The 21,166-nt window shown below is 37.0% G+C and overlaps 1 pseudogene; it reads left to right on the top strand.

The window, feature by feature from the left end:
- Positions 1 to 15,269: 15,269 nt before the first annotated feature.
- On the top strand, positions 15,270 to 20,891 carry LOC122220752 (annotated as a pseudogene).
- The last annotated feature ends 275 nt before the right edge of the window (positions 20,892 to 21,166 follow it).

Genomic DNA, 21,166 nt, shown 5'->3' with positions numbered 1-21,166 from the left:
GGTATATTTGTCAATGATGAACCATCAATAAGAATGTTCTTTTTCCTTATTAGTGATATTCCTACACTGCCAAGGAATCTGCTGATCAACCTGCCAGACAAAATACTCCAAATATTTTACATTCATTTCTAGTTAAGTTTATTTTTTAAAGTTAGTATATGCCTGGGGCACCTGGGTGGCTCAGTCAGTTAAGCATCAGCTTAGGTCATGATCTCACAGCTCAAACTCATGGTTCCTGAGTTTGTAAGTTCAAGGCCCACATCACCATCTGGCTCTCTGCTGTCAGCACAGAGCCCGCTTAAGATCCTCTCTCCCTCCCGTATGTGCACACTCATGCGCTCTCTTGCTCTGTCTCTCAAAATAAACATTTAAAAAAATAGTAAAATAAAAGTTAGTATATGCCCAAACCTCAAGCAAATCAGTTACATATTATTATTTCTTTTAATCACTATAATCTTGTGAGATAAACATTCTACCAGAGGCTCAAAGGTTATATAACCATCCATGGTAACTCAGTTGGCTTGGAACACAGCCTGGTTGTTCTGCCACTTGCTCAGAAGATGGTAGCAATCTTTTTCTAATCAGTATTTAATGTTATAAGGTTTCCAAATATTTGTTGGGTAATCTAGATCTGTACTTTAATGTCAACAGAGATTAAATGTTCCTTTTACTCAGAAGATTTATTAAATCTGATTTGATATATTTAGTCTGTTTATGCCTCTGTTTACCAACACATTCAGATCTAAAGAAGCAAGAACATGGCTAAAGGAATATTCAGTTTTTAATAGAGTTCAAAACTAGTTTCTATCCGCTAAAGTATCTAGAGGAACATAGAGTGATGTCTGCAGCTTACTCTGAAAATCAGATGGATTGGTGAAAATTTTTTAAAAAAACATAGCTATATACAGGATAAAACAAGTCTAGTAAATGTTGATTGTAGAAGAACAGATGTTTACTGTAAAAGTGTTTTAGCCTTTCTATTTTATATTTGAAAACTTTCATAATAAAATATTGGAGAAAAAACTAATAATTTAGATCACACTATCTAACAGAAATATAATGGGAGCTACAAATTTGAGTCACAAATATATTTTCACATTTTCTGTAGCCATATTAAAAAATGAGAAAAATAAACAGGTAAAATTAATGTTAATAATATGTTATTTAACTTAATGCATCCAAATATTATTTTTAACATGTAATCAATAAAATGTTATTAATGAAAAATTTAATATTCTTTTCATAGTAAGTCTTCAAAATCTAGTGTGTATTTTCAACTTAAAGCACATCTCAATTTAGGGTAACCACATTTTTTACATGCTAAATACATATGACTGCTGGCTACTTTATTACCAGTGCAGATCTCCAGATAAATACACTTGCTATCATGTTTATAAATTTATGTTAAGCACCTGCATAAAGCAAATACAGGAAAAGAGAAACATAATTTCACAGGAGAATTATAATGTAATTAATTGTGACCATTTTGCAGTAAATCTCTTGGATAAAAAAAAATGTACCTAAAAGTTTTATATGTTGCAAAACATATATTCTAATAAGATTCTTCTGCTTATTCTTGAGAGTAAGAAATAATCTATTTGGCAAGTGAATATGGACTTTTACATCACATTTTTAAAAACTACAATTCTTGCTTCCCTCTACTCGTCTTTCTTTTCCATAATTATATAAATAATAGTGCACCTAAACAGTGAAATAATAGTGGGAAAAACCCACCTTTTTTCCAAATCATAAAAAATAGTTTGCAAAAAAAAAAAGGAAAGAAATATTTTTGCTAGAATTGTGGCATTTTTTTCAACATTTTCGTTGTTTTTCTCTTCTAAACCTCTGCTGTAATAACATACTTTTTAATACTAATATTCAGCACACCCCAGAAATAAAATTAGGAAGACAAATACTGACACTGTATTAGATGATACAATTTCTCTGTTGTTTAAGACCAGTAGCTTTCTGGAAAAGTTGGAATTTCTGATTAGAAATAACTCAACCATTGATCTTCCTCTAGAGCATGAGACTATTACCCAAAATCTTAACAATCATCAAAATAAAAAATCTCTTCTGCAATACATCTAAAGGGAAAATTTTAATGAAGGGTTTTTGTCCCATAATTCCTTAATGGTTTAAAGCAAATATGATTATAGTTCCCAAATTTCTCACTGAGAAATATCAATCTTGAAATAGATTAGATTAATATGATATACTAAGATTAATATGATTTAACCAATTAAATGGGCTTTATAGATAGAAATGCATTAGGACACCAAGTACATCTCCATTAGATCTGAAGCTAAAGGCAGGCTCTATCCAGTTGACTGGATGCTAGGGTACAAAGGCCCAGCATTTGGGACAAGTCTGAGGTGCCATCTCAGCTCCAGAGTTCCCTAAAACATCATTTCTTGTCTCTGCACACAGTGCAAGCTCTCCCTCTGTCCAAACCTGCTTTCTTCACTCTCTTACAGGTGTTTCTTGGAGCACTTTCCAATAAACTTACTGCATACAAATGTTCCTCTCAGACTAATTCTGGCCAATGGGCTGTGAGCTTATGTGGTAAGTCATTTCCACCCTAGACATTTAACCATATGAGTGCACTCTTCAGTCTCTCTTCTCCTTCTGCTGACACCTCACATATCACCTGTTCCAAATTATATAGCTACAGGCAGTGAGACCTAGTCAGGTGGTGACTGTGTGGAAGAGAACTTCTCTCAACCTTGCCTCCTATTGACCTATAATAGATAAGCAATGGTGAGGGACAAACAAACCGTTATGTTATTCTGCAAAGCCTAGCCTCTCTTGACTAATATAGTGTCCATAAACATCCCTTCTCTTTGGGGTAATATAATTTCTTGAGAATAAATGAAAGTCAATCAATTTCATGGGATGAATTTCTTTACATAGAATGAACCCAGAACTTCAATGCTATTCATGTTGATCACTAAAAAAACATTCCCCCACCACATTCTTACCTTTCTTTTCTTACTTTTGAGTTTTCAAAATGTTATAGTGAAAAATGTTTGGAATTTTTTTCTTTAAATTTGGTAATTCCAGATTTAATGAACTTTAGTAAGAAAAAAAATGGAGATATACTACCTTGTAGAGTGATAATGAGGATGAGATAATGTATTTGAAAATCACTAGTACATTGTAGACAATAAACCTTAGTTTCCTTTTTGTCTTCCTTTCCGGTAATAAAAAAAATGTCAGTTAAATTTAGCATCACTTAAGTTTTACCAACTTGATAGGGTGTTTCCACATGGATAATCTCAAAAGAAAGATCCTCTGAAATTCAGAGTAAATAAAGCAATTAGTCCCGGACACCAAGGGCATGGTTTATTTCACAAGTGAGTAAACAGTGTCTGGGTTCTACTATTTATAAGTAGAAGTTCAGACTGAGATTTGCAAGTAAAATTAATTGTAATTTTCAATTATTTCCTCCCCATTTTTTTTTCTCTTATTGTGAAGTAATTCAAATTCTTTACCTTTTACCCTGTTGTAGAATACTTCTGCATTTAGACCAATAGGTTGATGGTTTAGAATTGGTTTTGAGCAAGAGTTGCAAACTGAAATGATAATGAGGGCAAGAAAGACAATGAGTAAAGTGAGTCAGGTTTAAGAAATAAAGAAAATTAATACATGGTTCTCTAAGTTATCTTTAACTTTAAATGGCTCCCAACATTCCAGATCACAGTCTTTAAATACCAATCCTCACTCAAAGGAGCCAGGATTCCTGAAGTCTATGTCTGGGCTAAAAATGTACATGATGAGATTGGAACAGTTTGTCCAACAAGTAACAAAGGAATTTTCAAAGTTCACTAGGGTGAATCCAAATGAAGGTAAAGATAGACAAATATAAGCATCAGTAAGGACAATACCTCCTATGGATTGAGACACAAGAAATATGTTTAAATACATGAGTCCATAATACTAAAAAAATACAAATTAGTCTCAAATGGAGGATGCCGATTATTTTGAGAAACTCATAAATAGAAGAAAATAATCAAACATTTATTCAGCCTTTCCTGTAAGAACTGTGCCACTAGGTAAACAAATAATAAACAAGAGAATGTTTTTCTTAATAGAAGTATTTCAGGTATTAAATAAGGACAGGATAGTTTAATGAGACCATCAACATTTTGCAACCTTTCATGAATTGCTGGATCTAGGCATTGGACACTAACATTAGTAAGAGAGAGATCCTGACATTATATGCCTCCTGATAGAAGATACCACTGCCAATGAAATACTATTTCCAAAAAATTCAATCCAGTTTACAATAAATACAGACAATAGAGGAACATGTTAAATTTTATCATGGTAAATGAGCAAATTTTTGACTGTGAGAAACTACAAAACAATCAACCAGGTTTATTGAACAAATAAGTGACCAGAAGAAAGAGACAAAGGGGTGGGGGGGATTGAGAGAAAGAAAAAAAACAGACAGATACAGAGACTGAGAGAAGCTATAAATTAGAAGATATTTTAAAGACATCAGTCAATTACCTTGTATATACCTTATTTTAATCCTGATTTAAACAACGTGTAACGTACATGCATGAGGCCATTGGAAATTTTAACACACTGGATATTTTGCATAAATAGTTATTGTTAATGTTTAGGTGTGACTATATTATGATTATGTGATTGTTTTACATAAGTGTTCCTATCTTTTATTGTTACATGCCGAAACACAGAGAAAATCCTAGGATGTCAGAGATTTTCTTTTAAATAATACAGTGGAGGGAAGGAGGTGGGTATATAGATGAAACAAGATGGGACTTGAGTAACGAGTAATGACAGTTAAAGCCATAAAATAGGGTCATGGGGATTACCTATATCTACTTTCCTATATGTTTGAAATGTTTTATAACAGAAGCCTTTTAAAATTGAAAAAAAAAACTACAGAATGGATTTAAGAAATATCTTAGTTTTGTCTTAATTCTACTGTACGCAAAACAACAAAATTAGTCTGATGGTAAAAGGCAACCATCTCCTATCTGCGGGATTGGGACACTAGGGGCTGGTGGGGATAGAAGAGTGCATGGCCATTGCAAGAGGAGTGGCCCAGCACAAGGTTTATCCATGCTATGTCTGGCAGCAAGGTTGATAATGCTAGATTTCTGATGTTTTCACAAAAGCTGTAAATCTAGTATGTGTTGGTGTTAAGTGTTGGCAACTAATGCAAATATCTTTAAATCACTCTGTGGTTAAGTACTACATGGATCAAACAAAACATGACATTTTGCAACCTCTGGTTTATAAGGAAGCATCACAAAGTGCCTTAACAACAGGCTTCCTTATCACCAAAGGGGAGTCACAGGTTATAAAACACCAGCACCTAAGTCTCATGGACTACTGCCAGGAACCCCACGTTTGGTCTATAAGCCATTGATTCACCCCGTTGTGCCATGTGCAATTTCTCTTTCTGTGCCCAGTCTTTCCAGATTGAACCTTTGGCTGGAATGATTGCTTGACTTTCAACTCCAGATTCCCTCCTGCACGCATTAGTCAGATCTTCAGAGTCTCAGGATACAATCTAGCACCACTTTCAGCAAAACCTCCATAAACCCCCATCTCTGTCCAGTATCACAAGCACCCTGCCTGTCCAGAAGGCCTGTTTGGTAAGAGGTTGCTTTATAGTTATCCTAAATATTAATTAATGTGACTTTACTAAACACAAAACACGTGTTTTCCTCATTCTCATTCAAGGCCAGCTTTCTTCTGGCCTGCACTAAACACCGAACCTCTTTAGATAGTTACATGCTATTTGTTTATAATCCATACTCAGTTGGAAAATCGCTATCCGGCTGAGTATAAACAATTCTAATAATTGACCACCAAAACGACCTAGCCACTTCCTCTGCATCCGCATGTACAAATAGTGATGTAATAAGCTCTCAAATATCTTCTCATTAGTACTTACAACTTGTTTGCTGTTCTTGAGACTGGATATAGTCATATAAATGTTGACTTTAGTTAGATTTAATTTGTCTAAATGTTGTTTTTTGTAATAAAACTCAGTGTACAGATGTTAGATGCTTAGAATGTCACTAAGAAAAATAGATACATTTACAGTGGTAGAGATATCTACTACCAGCATGTTCTGAAATATAGCCCAGTTTATTAATATAGAATTTAATGGAACTACTTCTCTACTTCCCTACAAGCTGCATCTTCACCATTCTTCATTCCTCACCCTTGCCAGGTTTAGGTCAAGCACAAACCCACAATTTTATGTATTGGAATAGTTGGGGCAGAAAACTGAGATAATGAGTTTGGTCAACATCTTTAGTATTTTAAATATTTTAATACCTTAGTAGATATAAATAAAATATCGTACATAAAATCGTACATCGTACATAAAATATCTTCTACTTATGTTAAAATGGCATTTAAATTACCTATATCTATTATTGCCTCAACAATAAAATTAAAAGAAAATGTTTAAAACTTGCTTAACTCATAAATCATTTATCTACTGGTGGTCCTTCCTCTAATCTCCAGAGCCTAGCTATGAGGCCCCGGTGCTCTCTGACTGCCTGATGTTGGAGCAGGTATGGCAGCGTCTAGCAAACCCTAAACAAAAAAGTCTTAGTTTGGGGTGCCTGGGTGGCTCAGTCGGTTGAGCGTGTGACTTCGGCTCAGGTCGTGAGCACAGTTTGTGAGTTCAAGCCCCATGTCGGGCTCTCTGCTGACCCCTTGGAACCTGGAGCCTGTTTCGGATTCTGTGTCTCCCTCTCTCTCTCTGCCCCTCCTCTGCTCATGTGCTGTTTCTGTCTCTCAGTAAGAAATAAACATTAAAAAAATAATAATAAAAATAAACAAATAAAGAATCTTAGTTCCCCTCCTCTGCTCATGTGCTGTTTCTGTCTCTCAGTAAGAAATAAACATTAAAAAAATAATAATAAAAATAAACAAATAAAGAATCTTAGTTCATGTCCCACTTAGAATTGGTTTTCATAGGCCATTTTTTTCTCTTCATTAAATACCTTTTTTTAAACACTGTAAAAAAAAATCGAAACATAACTGCAGGACAAGATTAGTGGGAGATCCATTAACAAAAGTTTGGGATGTGTGTATGAGGAAGTATATGTGTACTGCTATAATTACTTTGTAACTTGTGTTGCTTGTTTTCCTGTTTTTCTGAAAAAAAATTCAATTTCTCCTTATTTTGTTACATAATGCTAGAAAAGTCTGTACTTAAAAAATCTCTAGAACTGTAGCAATTTAACCATCCTTACATTTAAATTAAACATTTATTGGATCATGTACTCAAAGTAGTCAAAAAGAGAGAGAGAGAGATAATACAAAATAGAATGTGTTAGAAAAGAACTAAAATGGAGCATTTTAGATTCCACTAGGGAGTTCTAAAAAGATAGGGAGTTAGCTATTTTCTGTATATTAAAAAGACTCAGGGGCACCTTGGTGGCTCAGTCAGTTAAGCGACTGACTCTTGATTTTGGCTCAGGTTATGATCTCATGGTTCGTGAGTTTGAACCCCGCATTGATCTCTGCACTGACAGCACAGAGCCTGCTTGAGGTTCTCTGTCTCCCTCTCTCTCTCATCTTTCCTCTCTCCCTCTCTCTCTCTGTCTTTCTCAAAAATAAATAAACTTTTTAAAAAAAGACTCAGAAATATATATTTATTTATAAAGGCGTAGTTTAGGCAAACTAAAATGCTTCTTTTGGCAAGAATCACATACTTTATTATGAGAGCATGATTTATCTCATGCTGAATGAAAGTTATAAATGCCTTTAATTATTTAAAAAAGGGAAAATAGGGGCACCTGGCTGGCTGAGTTGGTAGAGCAAGCAACTCTTGATCTCAGGGTTTGAGTCCCACACTGAGTGTGGAGCCTTCTTAAAAAAATTTTTTTAATTAAATAATAAAATTAAATTAAAATTAAATAAAATAAAGAAAGAAAATGCATCATTATTACCTATATTATACAACTTAATCAATTGGCAACGCTTTAAGAGACTGGGTTTAGTAGTCACATTGTTAAGCATTATAGATAAAGTCTAAAGACCTTTTTTAAATTTTATTTTATAGATTAAAACTATGTCTGAGAAGCTTAGTTGACTTATCCAAGATAACACAGATTTTTTTTTTCTTGTAGCTGAACTGATATTAAAACTGAGCTTTTGTTGTGCCTGGGTGGCTCAATTGATTGTCTGACTTCGGCTCAGGTCATGATCTGACTGTTCGTGCGTCCAAGGCCCACATCTGGCTTTGTGCTGACAGCATGGAGCTTGCTTCAGAATCTCTGTCTCCTTTACTCTCTGTCCTTCTTTTTCTTGTGCTCTTTCTCCAAGAATAAATAAACACTTAATTTTTTTTTTTAATCTTAGCTTTTGTGGGTCACCTGGGTGGCTCAGTCAGTTGAGCATCTGATTCATGTTTGGGACTCAGGTCATGATCCCAGGGTTGTGGAATCGAGCCCTGTGTAATGTTCCGTGCTGGGTGTGGATCCTGTCTGAGATTCTCTCTCCCTCTATTTCTGCCCCTCTCTCTCACTCTATTAAGTTACGTTAAATTAAATTAAATTAAATTAAATTAAATTAAATTAAATTAAAAAAAAAACTGGAAGATTTTTCAAAAAATAATAAAACTCAGCTTTTATAAATTATGCTACAGTAGCACACAAACTCTCCCACATCTCTGGATTATACTAACAAAGGTTTACTCCTCATTCACTTTGGTTGGCTGCTATTTTACAATATGTGTCTGCTCGTTCTAAGACCTAGCTTGAAGAAGCCTTATTTGGAGTGTGCCATTTTTCAGGTAGAGGAAAAAAAAAGGTTTTACAGAATTATATAACGCCTCTTAAAGCTTTTGCTCAGATGTGACATATGTCATTTCCACTCACATTCTATTACCATATATTTTGTTACTTACATGGCAAACCTGACTCAGTGGGGTAGAGGTGTATAGTCTTCTTACAAGGAGCTTAGCTCAGAAGTAGAAACAATTACATCATTTACAACAACAGATCCTCGATCCCCAGAAGTGCACACTCTCTCAATAAGCAGTGGGCCTCTCCATTTCTTGGAGTCATGAATACAGTGGCTCCTGAGGGCTCACTGGCTACCATGTCAGATCTGACTTCTTTATTTTTGAGACAGAGAGAGACAGAGCATGAGCAGGGGAGGGGCAGAGAGAGAAGGAGACACAGAATCCGAAACAGGCTCCAGGCTCTGAGTTGTCAGCCCAGAGCCCGATGCAGGGCTCGAACTCACGGACCGCGAGATCATGACCTGAGCCGAAGTCGGGCAGACGCCCAACTGACTGAGCCACCCAGGAGCCCCTGACTTCTAATTTTTAAGGCAGAATGAAGATCTTATTGAAAACATTAAGACTGACTACCGTTTCCTCTGAAGCTAAAAAAACTAAAATTACTAAAAGGAATAGATTAAGCTAGCACTTCTCTTCTATAGACTCATAAGAAAGAAGTTGCTTTTTTCAATGAAGAGTCTTCCTGGAATAAAAATTAGTCCTTTTACTGCAGAGAAAGAAGATGTCTTTTGCACTGCTGGTGGGAATGCAAACTGGTGCTGCCACTCTGGAAAACAGTATGGAGGTTCCTGAAAAAATTAAAACTAGAACTACCCTATGGCCCAGCAATTGCACTACTAGGTATCTATCCAAGGGATACAGATGTGCTATTTTGAAAGGGCACATGCACCCCATTGTTTATAGCAGAACTATCAACAATAGTCAAGGTATGGAAAGAGCCTAAATGTCCATCAATGGATGAATGGATAAAGAAGATGTGATGTATATACATATATATATATATATATATATATATATATATATATTCTTTTTTATTGCATTTGATACACACACACACACACACACACACACAATGGAGTATTACTCAGCAATCAAAAAGAATGAAATCTTGCCAACTACATGGATGGAACTAGAGGGTACTATGCTAAGTGAAATTAGTTAGTCAGAGAAAGACAAATATCATATGACTTCACTCATATGAGGACTTTAAGATACAAAAAAGATGAACATAAGGGAAGGAAAGCAAAAATAATGTAAAATCAAGGAGGGGGACAAACATAAGAGACTCTTAAATATAGAGAACACACAGAGGGTTACTGGAGGGGTTGTGGGAGGGGGGATGGGCTAAATGGGTAAGGGACATTAAGGAAACTACTCTTTTTTTTTTTAACGTTTATTTATTTTTGAGACAGAGAGAGATAGAGTATGAATGGGGGAGGGTCAGAGAGAAGGAGACACAGAATCTGAAACAGGCTCCAGGCTCTGAGCTGTCAGCACAGAGCCTGATACAGGGTCCAAAGGTGACATCATGACCTGAGCAGAAGTGGGCCACTTAACCAACTGAGCCACCCAGGCGCCCCTAGGAACCTACTCTTGAAATCATTGTTGCACTATATGCTAACTAACTCGATGTAAATTAAAAAATAAATAAATTATAAAAAATAATAAATAAATATAAAAATAGTCCTTTTATATTTCTATGACATGAGTCATACTTTTAGTAAATATCGTTATTGCCTCCCTAACATCCATTTCCACTCATCCCCATTTAGTAACTTCAATTTGGGGAATTAGTCTTAATTCAAGAGATGGGTCTGCTCCAGCTAAGAATAATCCTATTTCTCTTGCCAAGTGACTTGTTCAGAATGGGCTGATTCCTGCAATTCAAATATGAGGAGAAGGTTGCTGAACTCTTCTAGAAAATATCCCTTTTTACTCTTTCTTTTTCAAAATTGTATTTATTTATTTTGAGAGAGAGAGAGAGAGAGAGAATGAGCAAGGGAGATACAGAGAGAGGGGGAGAGAGAAAATCCCAAATAGTCTCCACACTGTCTGTGCTGAGCCCAATATGGAGCTTGATCTCATGAAACTGTGAGATCATGACCTGAGCTGAAATCAAGAGTCCGATGCTCAACCAACTGAGCCACCCAGGCACTCCCTTTTTACTCTTAAAGACAGTATAATGGAAAATTGTTCTCTCTACCTTTCACGGAATGTGAACATGAAGCACCTTATCCTAGCAACTGTTGGCAGCCATCTTGACAACATGAGGTGTGGCAACTTGAGGGCAAATCTGACATGGACAATGCTGAGAGAAAAGCAGAGAAATATTGCTAGAACCCTAATCAAACTAAACCTAAATCCTACCTCTGGATTTATAGTTATGTAAGCCATTAAAATCCTTTATTGTTTAGTCAGATTAAATTGATATTCACATACTTCATCCGAAAGTATCCTAAGAAAGCATTAGTCTTCTCCTTCTTTATCTTGCCCATGTCCCAAATAACCAAAGCTACAAGATGAGTGTTGGTTCTGTAAGAGTTATAAACAAATATTTATCTCTCCTCTTGAGTTCTACAATGAAAAATGTTTTCTTTTTTATTTTATTAAAATATCTTCTCATATATTGGTATACCTAACTGATGCAAGAGACATCTTCTATATGTTATTTACTTGAATAAGAATTTTAAGCAAATATCAATATATATTCTACTAGAAAAGAAGGAACAAATAAAGATGACCAAATAAGTCCTTGAAGAAAGTGTTTTAAAAATGATCTCATCTTCAATAGATTACCCATGCCCTATTGTCTTAGCTGTGAACATTGCCCCCAAATAAATAGATATTCAGAACACCCAAGAAGTTGTTGAATAAACAGAAGCATGAGAAATTTTCACCAGTAGTTTTCAGTATGATACAAAAATAACATGGGTGGCAATAAAAATCAGTATACAATTCTCTATTTCTCTTATTTTAACTGCTATGTCCACATCTATCTAAACAAATATGCCAAAACAAGACAGTACTGTTCCTATAAAACATTAGTTACAATACATGTCACTCTTGACCTTTCCTTATTTATATCTGTCTTATAATGTGCCCATGGCAAGGGTTAATTCCAATACATTCCTGCTATGAATTTAATATGACAATCACTACACCTTCCTAACCAACTTAAATCTTTTGTTCCTAGCTTATAGTTTTAAACTGCACATCTGCAAATATCTCAGGGGGGGCAAAACTGACAGAACATAGAGAAATTGGAGTCTCAACAAGTTGCAAACATTCATGTATGTTCTAAGCCAGCAAAATAAGATTTCACTATCAAGGGCTTGCCTCCGTGATAAAAGCAAAAAAATAAAATAAAAAACAGGCATTAGAAAAGTCATAAACAAAGTTTTCCAAAGTTTTTTGGGGATCAGAAACACTCCAAAAAGTAATATAATAATATTTATGAATTAAGAGCAAATATAATATGAAGTTTCAAAAAGAAAGGTCAAATGTTGAAATTTAAGGGGAAAGAAACGCAAAACAAAATGCAGAAGATGCATTTGGCACCCCAGTGCATGGGCAGGTGATAGCAGGTGATGCCAGGGAAGGTGTGTAGCAGGAGCCTGAGGATTTCCAGAGGAATAGGTGATGGCAGCAGATGGCGAGGAAACATGCAGAAACTAGAAGGAGTGTGATGTGGAGAATGTCTGAGTATGAAATGTGCTATGAAGGAGGGGTGGCTCCCTGCTCCAAGGACAGTGTGAAGATTGTGCCACTGCACAGTTGAATCTATGATTCAGGAAGGCCAGGGACACAAGATTAAAAAAACTGGGAAAGAAGATTTTTAAATATGCAAGATGGAAGAAGGAACCTCAGATAAGGGTCTGATGGATCAGGATAGCACCCAGTTTCCTGGGTGCGTCTAATTTTGCTCACAGACCACTCTAAAAAAGATAGCAGTTGGATCAGGGGATTATTCTTCATGACAAATACAAAGACATAGTAAACATCTTTGTGGAAGATGTTTCCCTATCAAATTTCAAGTCACAGGTGGGTGATTTTGGACAACTGGCATAAACTAACCAGGAATGAATGCTAAGAATGAAGTCAAAAAGATTTTTCAGTTTGTGATAGACTTGCTTTCACTTAGAAACTAGTAATTCTGTCCATTGGGGGTCCTTGGGTGTGTATAATAATATGACTATTTTACTCTTTATTGGATACTAGAGATTTGCTGATGTGTATGGGAGTTTGGCTGAGACTATGATAGGCTTATGGGCCCTATTAACTGTTCAGATTCTTTATAAAAGAGCACATGGGAAGAGTGAGGTGGATTAATGCAACTAATTTCAGCTAATGTACAGAAAGAGCTATATACCTAGTGAAGGATGCTTCAGCTGCAGAAGGAACGCCAAACATACACATGCATCTGACTGAGACTTCTCTGGCTGAGACAGAGCAAAAAGTAACCATGACCTTTAATTTCTGAAAGTTTGACTATAAATGATTAAAGGATTTAATTTGTGGCTTTAGTTTCTCCCTAAAAATACAATAATAGGAGGAGTTATATTGCTCAAACTTGAAGCAGATGTATATTGCTGGCATTGTCTTACTTATATAAATTTTATTTTATCATTCAGGCTCATTGCCTGGTCTCAGATAAATTACATTGGACAGCATGACTAGGCAAAGTTTAAGAAAAGAAATCAAATAAGTAGTGAATTCTTCAGCCTAGGGCGGGATTTCTCATCCTCAGTACTATTGACATTTTGAGCAGATAATTCTTTTACGGATAATGTCCCATGCATTGTAAGATGTTTAGCAGAATCCCTGACCTTCAGCCACTAGATATCTGTAGCTCTATCTTGCCCCCTCCCCCAGTTGTGACTACTAAAATTGTCTCTACACATTGCCAAATATCCCCTAGAGAACAAAATCCCCCTGATGCTGAACCTCTGACCTAGAGAACAAAGTGGACTTTAGGTTAATTTAACAGGTTCTGACTCATTTCAGAGCCTTTTAACAGAAAAAGCTGAACTGCTTACCATTACATACAAGAAAAGTGGTGCTTTTCAGGAAGTAGCCTCATGAAGACAGGAAAAGGTATTGCCCTGAAATTTTCTGTTCTCCTCTTCCAAGGGAAACCCCATATGATATTTAACCACAGGGGAGTGATAAGACTAACAGATCATGGGAAACCAAGAACCATTTTCTGCCCCTCCCCCCCAAATTTCTGCCCAGATTTGTTGGATAGAAGCCAAGAAAAAATGAGTGCCGTATCACATTGGTGAAATTGGGACTAAGAAATGCCATTCCCTACATCACCAAATTATATAGGTTCAAGAGCCAATAAGTGGGAGTGGGAGAGATCCCTTTCACTATTACACCTAATAACTCACTTAAGGGATTTTTTTTGGTGTCTGTCCCACAGCCTTGGACTTGGTGATTTGAAGGTGCTAGTTACCAAGGGAGAAATGCTTCCAGTGAGGAAGGTAGTCATGTTCCATGTAACTGAGAGCTGAGACAGCCCTCTGATCATTAAGACTTCTCCTATTACTGAACCAAGAGGCAGAGGTCACTCCATTCATCGGGGACATTGATTACTATTACCATGGGGATCAGGGTAATAGTTCTGCTACTGCCCCCCAAATTTGGAACAAAGTTCTTGGCCATAGCTGCATTCTTGACTCCTTCTGACTATAGCTCCTACCAGAAAGCTACTTTCCTATGGGCTCCTTTGCCTTTTCAATTTTAGCTTTACACAATTACTGGTCCCTTCTGCTCTGAAGTTTCCAGACTAAAAGCCAAAGCTGTTGCAATGAGCTGCAAGGACTTAAGTAGTGTGTCTGTTACATCTCTTTGCCTTGTTATGTCTCTGATTTCATCCCTTACCAACTGCCCCCTGTTCCCTCCGTCCCACCTACATAGACCTCTGTAGTGTTGCTCAAAGGTACCAGGAATCCTCTGTCCCTGTGTTCTGTGCTTTTTCTGCTCTATACTGGAAATGTTTTTCCCTGATGACTGGGATTGGCATCGGTATAGTCTAGTGAAGGAGAAAAGATGAGAAGGAAGGCATTAAGCAGATGGAATAAATGCAGGCAGATTGGTTGTGCATTGATCTTCATTGAGTCTGGGGATGTGTGTGTGAGAGGTCAGTATTATGAGAAGTAAGGGAAATGATTCATTTTCAGAAATACCAAAAAAAAGCTGTGCTGTCTAGTTAACAGTAGGTTTATAACCTACTGGAAATATGTAGGAACCCTCCTCGCCCCATCCCTGCCACAATGGAGTCCCAAATCCTTAGACACTTCACTTCCTGGTCCTTCCCTCTCCATTTCACAGGCTTATTTTTGTGGGCTTTGCAAAGAGCATGTGCCAAAGAACAAAGGGGAGGAGAACTGAAAATCTCTGTGTCACCTCAGGGAATGTACATTTGTTTCAGTCAGACTATTTTCTGCCTTATATGGGCATGAGCAACATCCAGGTAAGGCTATAACCTCTGTAGTACTCAGCCAATAAGGAACCAGGGGAGGGATGTGCATGCTAGGAAATAAATTGTCTGCTGTAACTGCCCTAAGTGTGCCTGTCCAGCAGACACCCACTCTTGCAGGAACGTTGTTTAAAGCCTCACTTCACTGCACTCCAAGCCCCTGCGTCCTTCCTTTGATTGGGTAGGTGGGCTTATTTCTCACAGTATACTACACTCTCTACTTTTGTATGTATGATAAGAAATTGAAAAGAACCTCTGGAGTTGGATCTGAGGAGCGGGCATTTTAGCAAGTTATCCGTGTGGTACTCATGTATGAAGTCATTTGGGAACCCTGGTTCTGGTGCCTATAAATCTTTCTATTCTGTAGAGTGGGAAGTTTCCAGAAATCTTTGTTTATCCAGGGTCTCCAAATTCTTCCTTATGATGTTCTGCTCACCCCCTTCTCCTTATGAGTCCCTGCCACATTCTTAGAATCTTTTCCTGTCTGATTCTCACCTTAGATGTCAGTTATGTTGTGTGTCAGCTCTTTATCCTCTTTAATAAGCCTGACAGTTTTCCTCACTTTTGCCAGCAGATCAGCTGACATTATGCTCTCACATAATTACAGAGTGCCTCCGGCAACAAGATAAACACAAAACATGCCCTTTGGGTCACTGGAAATACTCCCTCCATGTTTACAGTTCTGAGTTTGCAGATGATCTACAGCTTTAGAGCTGCCTCCTGCTAAATTGTCACAACAAAATGCCCATTTGCCCTGAAATTTTTCTCTCAAACTTGCTGACACCTAGGAAGTTAGAAACTCCTGGGACCCAAGAGGGCTATGATCCTGTTGCACATAGCAAACAGCTGTTAGTTTACAAAGTGCTGATAATTAACAATTTGTATTAGCTACATGTCAACCAGGACACCTCACAGGCACCATTAACATACAGGGTCTCTGGAGTCAAATTTTCCAAACTCTGGCATTTCTTCTTGCTTGTTATTCCCTGATGGGCTCCTTTTTTTTTTTTTCCAAAGTACTGTTACACTGTAGTAGGCTGGGAGTTGAAGACAGTTCTACCAGTATCCATGAATTCTTCTTAAACTTCAATCCTTTATCTATGACATGAGGAGATTTGATGAGGCTAGATTTCTCAAGCTTTACTACCCAAAGTGTGCTCCACAGTCCTGCAGCACTGGTATCCCTGGAGAACTGGTCAATAATGCAGATTTTTAGGTCCCACTCCAAACCTACTGAACTAGAGTCAGCATGTTATTTTAAATATTTTTTAATGTTTATTTATTTTTGAGAGACAGAGGGAGAAAGGGAGGGAGGGTGGGAAGGGCAGAGAGAAACAGAGACACAGAATCCAAAGCAGGCTCCAGGCTCTGAGCTCTTAGCACAGAGCCTGATGCAGGGCTTGAACCCAGGAGCCATGAGATCATGACCTGAGCCAAAGTCATCTGCTCAACCGACTGAGCTACCCAGCCGCCCCCAGAGTCAGCATTTCAAATAGACTTCCACATGACTCTTACCCACAGGATGGCACCTTTTTATTTCTGTTGTAACAAATTACTACAAACTTAGTGACTTAAAACAAAATTATTATGTTATGGTTCTGTGGGTCAGAAGTGTGACACAGGTCTCACTGGTCTAAAATCAACAAGGCTGTCAACAGGGCTCAGTCCCTTCTCAAGGCTGTGGAAAGGATCTATTTCCTTGCCTCTTCTAGCTTTAGAAGCAGCCTGCATTCTTTGGCTCATGGCTTCCTTTCTCCATCTTGAAAGCCAACAGTGTTGCATCTCTCTGACTTTCCAGAATCATGTCTCTCTCTAACCCTAAACTCAGTAGGGAAAAGTTCTCCACCTTTGAGGGCTAGCATGATTATATTAGGCTTATTTGGATTATGTAGGATAATCTTGCCACTTTGGAATCCTTAACTAAATTGCGTCAGAAAAATCCTTTTTGTCATATAAAGTAATATATTTATATTCCCAGGGATTATGATGTAGACATTTTTGGAAGCCATGATTCTGCTTACTCAACACTAATTTTTTTTTTTAATGTTTTTATTTATTTTCAAGAGAGAGCAAGAAAGAGTGTGAGCAGGGGAAGGATACAGAGAGAGGAAGACACAGAATCCAAAGCAGACTCCAGGCTCTGAGCTGTCAGCACAGAGCCCAATGCGGGGCTTGAACACAGGAGCTGTGAGATCATGACCTGAGCCAAAGTCAGACATTTAACCTACTGAGCCACCCAGACGTCCCTACTCCACACTAAATTTTGAGAAGTTCTACTCATTACAACATATTCAACTCTAAGAAAATAACTTGAATTCTTTTGTCTGTTTTGACTACATTCTTCTTGTTAGAGGTTGAATTGTATCCCTCTACTACTCCTCCCTGCCCCAAAATTCATATGTTGAAGTCACAACCCCTAGTGCCCCAGGCCATGACTTTACTTGGAGATAGGGCCTTTAAAGAGGTAATCAAGGTAAAATGAGCTTATGGGGTAGTGAGTGGCCCTAGTCCAAAATGACTTGTATCTTTATAAGAAGAGCAAATTAGGATACAGACATGCACAGAGGAAAAAAAAAAAAAAAAAAAACATATGAAGACACAGAAGACAACCATCTATGAGGTAAGGAGCGAGACCTTAGAAGGAACCAGACCTAGCAACACTTTCATCTTGGACTTCCAGCCTCCAGGCTGTGAGAAAATAAATGTCTTTTGTGTAAGCCCTCCAGTCTGTGGTACTTCATCATGGCAGGCCTAGCAAATTAATACACCTGCCAGTGCGATTTCAACATACTTTGCGACAACCATGACTACACCCTCATCAGTGCTGCTTTGTTATTGAGCTACTGAAGTCTTCCTGAACTGAGTTTAATCACTTTTATCCCCTCTATCTGATAATAACTTAATCTCTACCTCAGTGTTAGACAGAATGATAACCCAGCCTACTTGCTTTCCCTGGTGACTCAGTCTACAGAAACATGTTCATCCTTCTTAACAAAATACACAAATTCAACTCAGTTCTGCATAAAATCCTTGCTGCTTTATCCACGATTGTGTGCCGTTAATTATTCCCTCTCTTCCCAGGTTTTCTGTCCTCTGCCAGTGAATCTTCCCTAACTACAAAAACGCTTGGTTCTACCTATTCAGTAGAACCACCAGCCTATAGTTCTTGTAAAACACTAACTTGTACAAGAAGGAATTCGTACTCAACCTCCGCATTCTTATCACCAAGCCACTGCTTCCCATCTCACAATCTGACTTCTATCCCAAACAGTAGGCCAGAACTGCCACCTCGGGTATAACTGGTGACCATTTTTATGACTGCCAAATCTGGTAGTATCTTCTCACTTTTCATTCTCTTTGATCTGCAGTTTCAACAGTGTAGATTGGACTTTTTTGCAGTGTTGTACTATTTCTTTTTTATTTTCCTTCTTCTCTAATGTTTCCTTCTTTGTCTCTTGCACTGACTCCATTTCTAAAACTATTCAGTGAGCCCTTACCATGTTTCAGAACAGGGCTGATTCTTACCCTTAAAGAATTTGCTCTTTTTCTTCCCTACCTGAAGTGGGCTTTTCCCATGTTTACATGCAATTGTTTCCCAAATATCAATCCTTGGGGTTCTCGGTTTTTCTCATAGTAATGTATTTACTCCTAATGATTTTTAACTAGGGCCTCATTGAAAGTAATTCCCAAAACTTTATTTATTTTTCATGACTTTCACTAAACTTATCTATTATCATGTTGCTGTACTATTTTATATTCTACATCTGAAATTAAACTTTATACAAATGAGCCAAAATTGTGCTTACTGAAATTGTGCATTGAAAAAGATAGAATAGGGGCGCCTGGGTGGCTCAGTCGTTAAGCATCTGACTTCAGCTCAGGTCATGATCTCACAGTTTGTGAGTTCGAGCCCCGCATCAGGCTCTGTGCTGACAGCTTAGAGCCTGAGGCCTGCTTTAGATTCTGTGTCTCCTTCTCTCTCTTTCCCTCCCCAACTTGTGCTCTGTCTCTCTATGTCTCTCAAAAAATAAAAAATGTAAAAAAAAATTTTTTTAAAGAAAAAGATAGACTATACAACAGTAAATACTTTGGTAGACTTTACCATTAGGTTAAAACTAAGAATATAAATTTTAATGTGATAAATGCAACAACCTGCAAATATTAACCACACAGGTACAAAGACGAGAGACTAGTTTTTATAAAGGAATCTGTAAAAAAGAGACATGAGACTACATTAAAAAGCTAGTAAATCTTAGACTGCATTAAGAGAGCATAGTTTCTAGAACAAGAAGGAAGGACATTCCATTGTTGTCTGGGCAGATAATACTAGGGTCAAACTTTTGAAATAGTTACTGGCACTTACCAATGGATGGCTAGCCAAAGAGCATGAGTAAAAACAATCAAAACGGAGGGAATCTGAAAAGTGTTTCTTAGGTCAAAACATTAAAAAACAAAACAAAAAGGGAATACTTTGAATCAAATAACTAGTTTTCTGAAGCACAAGAAGCTGAAAATCTATGAAACAAAGAGATGAAAAAAGATGGTGAAGACAGAGCATTGTGTAAAGCAACAAAATGAAGTGGAAATACTTACAGCACAACTGGCAGAAAAAGATAGTAACCTTCAAAAATGTCAAGAAGAATGGGATCAACTTATTGCAGCTTTAGAAATACAGCTGAAGGGACTGATCTCTAGCAACGTACAGAAAAATAATGAAATTGAACAACTTAAAAAGATCACATCAGAGGCTTCTGAAACAGAAGAAAAAACTTTAGTTATCAAGCCTAGCCATAGGAGTTCAATGGATCTTATCAGAGGTGAAACTGAACCTCAAACAACAAGTTTTGAAATTTCTAGAAATGAGTAGAGGATGGTTCTGCAGTCTTGGACTCTTGTGAAGTATCAACAGAAAATAATCAAAGTACTCCATCTCCAAAGCCTGAGTTAGAGATTCAATTTACACCTTTATGTCCAAACAAATTGTCAGTGAAACACCCTGGTTTTACCTTACCAGTGACAGTTAAGATTTCCAAGGCCCAGAAGAGGAAGAGTAATGAAATAGAGGAAAGTAAATATTTCCAAGATGGTGGAGATAGAAATAGTATTAAGCATATTCCTGAAGCTCTGTCAGGATTTGGTGAAATGTGAAAATAAGAAGAATACTATGCCCAGAACTAATTTAAGTCCCTTGCTTTTGAGCATAGGAATTCTTGTGTCAAAAGGAACAAAAGGCTTCCACACATCCATCATGTAAGAACTACACTATTTACAGAGTCAGGCATCCACGGTTAGTATAAAGTTGGCCTCTAAGAAAAAAGAAGGAATGCTACAGAAATTTGGAGACTCTTACAACATTCTCCAGCAATTCTTCAATCAAAAGCAAAGAAGATAATTGAAACAATGAGCTCTTCAGTGGTCTCAATGTGGAAGTAAGTTAAGAAAATGTGTCTCAACCAAAACCAGACAAATGGAAATTATACACAAATGAAATTTCATCTCCTATTACATATATCTGGCCAAGTGATTTTGATGGTCCATAAAGTGAAAGAGAGTAATCATCAGATTCTCAAACAATGACTTTGAACTAAAACAGCCAAATAAATCACTTATGGAGAATGTGTCAATATAAATTTTATGTTCATAATCATTGCAACTTGCATCCTGACTTTTCAAAGGTAATTGTATATATTATGATGCATTAAATCCCTCTGTGTACACATTGCTATTTTATACATGGTATAACTTTAATTCAATAAAGAAAATAATCCAATAATACAAAAAAATGGCTAGCTCCAAATATGAAATGTAGCTATAAAGGACAAAACACATGATAAAGTCTGATTCAATATGGAAGACCTTTCTAATAAAGATGTTAA

Source organism: Panthera leo, chromosome B2 (assembly GCF_018350215.1).
Source record: "Panthera leo isolate Ple1 chromosome B2, P.leo_Ple1_pat1.1, whole genome shotgun sequence".
NCBI classification, from domain to species: Eukaryota; Metazoa; Chordata; class Mammalia; order Carnivora; family Felidae; genus Panthera; species Panthera leo.
This window is presented reverse-complemented; position numbering and strand designations above follow the sequence as displayed.